Raw genomic sequence first — 3,581 nt, forward strand, 5'->3', positions numbered from 1 at the left:
GCATTTCTTTTAAAATAATTTAAAATATATTAAATTTTCCTAAGGCAGATTTTGCTTGAATGAGGTGTCTTGATTAGGTCACTACATGCCACTGAAGGAGAACAGTACTTTTAAGGAGTTATTTCTGTTTGGGGGTAGAGTTGAAAACAGCTGATTAATCCAATGAGGTTAGGCAGCAAAGACAGATCTCGTACACAAGAGTATCAGCTAAATCATGACAACACCAATTCTTTACACAGTTAAGACACATCTTTGCAACTGTTCAATTTAAGTACTATGGTTTTTAGATATCATCAAGAAAAACACAATTGTACCTTAACATCTGTTGAGAAAATACAAATAAATATGATGCTAATAAATGGCAACTGACCACTCAGTAGCTATTTGAACAGTCATGCAGTTTAGAAATACACCCTTGTATAATCTGACATACAAATTGGTCATCTGCACATGCATACCATTAAAAAAAAAAAGCCAATAATAGTGTCTGGATCAGTCAGGAGCATAGCCTGATTCCCCTGTAATTTAGTTAAGCTAATACCTCATACCACATGGCTCCATGAAAACTTTGTCCTGCTGGTCAGAAGGGAGCCAGAGGAAGGAAAGGAAAGCGACCCTGACCATAGCAGGAGAGAGAACTTGAAACAATGCTACCACTGCATTGGCAACGCAAGGATGATAGTATGAGGCAGAAGTCATACTTCCCAGTTGAGGGGATGTGACCCTCTCTGCCACCTAAGAGGCTCTGGAAGCCTACTTACTTTTATAAAAACATCAATAACTGCACTTTGAATCAAAACGACTAGGAAGAGTTCAACACTTGCTATTCATAACAGGACCACAGATTAAAGGTGCCAAAAGGTTTGGCTCTGTTGCCACAGAAGTGGAATCGCTTCTAAGGCTGACTTTCACATGCCATGGAGAGAAAGATCCATGACTAGTCCGCTGGAATCTGGTTTTGCTACATTCTATTCACAATCCCAAAGAAATGCTATTTTAGCCCATGACCAAATGTTTGGTCCATTATTTCAGCTACTCCTTTGCCAAGATTTATCCTGCTACAAAGAAAACAAGTAAGGTAAGTAGCGTTGCTTAAAAAGTCCTGTATGTAAGGAACTCTTTCATCTTCTTGGAGATTGGCAGTGCTAGGACTTAGTAAGTTGTTAGGAAACTTCGAAGGGCTTTCCGGCATAAGTGTTTCAGTGAGGATAGGACCCTAGGAGCTGTCCAGAATTGGACATGGCCATCTCTCGTCCCTGTGGCAATAACTCCACCATGTGGAAAAAATGTGCAGCAAAGACCATTGGTCATAGGAGCAAATGCAATTGGAGTTTTCACTTCCAGGGACCAGATCCTGAGGAGTCTGTCATCTGCCACCGTAGCAAGGTACAAGCCTCTGGAGAGAAGCACATGGATCTTATGAGCTAATGTGGACATCGCTGTCTTCCATGCCATGGTCGACCGGGCTGTGGCGGAGTGACCTCAGCCTTTCGCCAGTGTAGGGGTCCCACATAATCACATTGGTGTCATAAGAAGCTGTGACAAGCAAGGCTGAGTCCGGGGAAAAGTTACAAGAGACAACACTGCTTTGGTGGCCTTCTAGCTTCCGGATTAACGTGTAGGACCGCATGCTCCATAGAAAGACAGACTTCTCTCCAGCTGCTGAGCACAACATGCTACAGTCTGGCGAAATGGAACAGCAGTAAACCCACTGCAGGTGGCCCGATAACACCTGAATCTGTTTACCATGTTTATTCAGGTCCCAAATTCGAAGAGTCTTATCCCGTGACGCAGAGACCAAAATCAAACTGCCACTGGGTGTGAAGCTCAGATCTCTCACGACATCCTGGTGGCCGGTAAGATTCAAAAGCAGGAGCCCTGTCTGCACCTCCCAAATCTTGATCTGCCCATCGTTGAGTCCCGTAGCAAGGATCAGGCAGGAGATATCTGGCACTTGGGGATGGTGGCGTGCCCAGAGCTTCCTGCTAGGTAGCGATGGCCATGAGCTGAAGGCCAACCGCCAGACAATCCTCCCACAGTCCAGCGTCTTCTCCTTTGGGCTGCCTCGTCCTTTGGTCTCATTTTTGCTACTTCGACTTTTGGCTTCAAACCCTTTAGGGATGAACTGCTCCTCCAGTGGCCAGGGGATCAGCTTGATGATACAGTGTCCTTGAGACCAAGCGAACCAGGAGCCATCGGGAGAGAAGACGACACTCCAGGTTTCACAGCTCGACTTCCAATCGAATTGGTGGGGGCGCCCGGGCTTGAGTTTGGCCAGCAGCAGAGGTTCTTCAATATTTAAGCACCGGGATAATTTAATCTTTGTTTCTCCCATGCCTAGCACTGTATCTTGCAAAGCAGCAGGCTCTGGATTGGTGCTCCTAGTCCAACTCTCTTCTCTGACAGAAGATTAACAAAAATCCCACAAAGCTGTGAAATGCACTCTTTATAGAATGTTCATAAACAGGCAAGAACGAACAAATGGTGATGAAAATCAGCATAGTTTATACCTTTGCAATGTGTATAATAACTGGAATGAGACATGAGGGGGATTCTGGAGTGCTCTTATTATTTTACATCTTAATATGAGTGGTTGTTTTATGCACATGTTACTATGCATAAATCAATTGAGCTGTATACTTAAAATTTGCTTATTTCTAAGTGTTATATTTCAATAGAAATATAAAAAACAAATAAAAAAACCTATTTCCTACTAATATATAAACTACTGTAAAAACCAAACTTTATTGCTAATGTAGTAAGTGAGGATTCTGTGACTAAAATACATTCTTTGTAGTATAATTTGTGAAATATACATTTGATTATTAATGAAAGTATAATATCCAACAGTAGCCATTCCATTTACACAGTAGAGAACAGGATACAAGACAAATGATTGAAAAAAAGGTTACCTGAGAGAAGCAATTTACTTAGATTGAGCTGTCAAATTTATATTTTATTTTAAGTGAGAAGGACAGGAGTAAATACCCCAATCAAAATATAGCCTGTGGATATAACATGCTTCCACAAATCAAATGTATGCAGACTTATCTTGGATTTTGACATGTATATGGTTTTTCAAACTTTCATTGATTTTGATATTAACCTTCTTACTGAGCACAGAGGAACATTTTACCTCACCCTAATATTGTTCTGTGAAGAAATGATATAAAATATTGAACAATAGCGGCCAGGTTACCAATGCACCAGAATGGATGCCAGCCATAATGAACTGACACATCCCTACGGCAATGTCCCGGCTAAATATCAGCCTGGCTAGGTGCCATGGTAATGTGTTTGCAAAAATAAATATTAGTCATGTAATGTAAATCTAAAGGTCACTACTATTATAATAAGGACCTGAGGAATTATGAATTACTACTATACTACAAAACATTAAGTAATTAGTGCTTCCATATATAAATGTGTCATATTTGAGCAACATTTAAAGATTATAAACTAAGCATGTATTATCTCAAATTGACATTGCCATACAAGATGACTAAAATAAGCCTTTCCATTTAGAGTTAATGCCAGATGAGTTCTCATTGGTATATTCTGTTTTAAATGTTCCTATAATC

General features: G+C 40.6%; 1 pseudogene; it reads right to left on the bottom strand.

The window, feature by feature from the left end:
* Positions 1–203: 203 nt before the first annotated feature.
* On the bottom strand, positions 204–2,335 carry LOC105875687 (WD repeat and SOCS box-containing protein 2 pseudogene; annotated as a pseudogene).
* Between the last annotated feature and the right edge of the window lie 1,246 nt (positions 2,336–3,581).

The sequence above is a fragment of the Microcebus murinus genome, chromosome 3 (genome assembly GCF_040939455.1).
Source record: "Microcebus murinus isolate Inina chromosome 3, M.murinus_Inina_mat1.0, whole genome shotgun sequence".
Taxonomy (NCBI): domain Eukaryota; kingdom Metazoa; phylum Chordata; class Mammalia; order Primates; family Cheirogaleidae; genus Microcebus; species Microcebus murinus.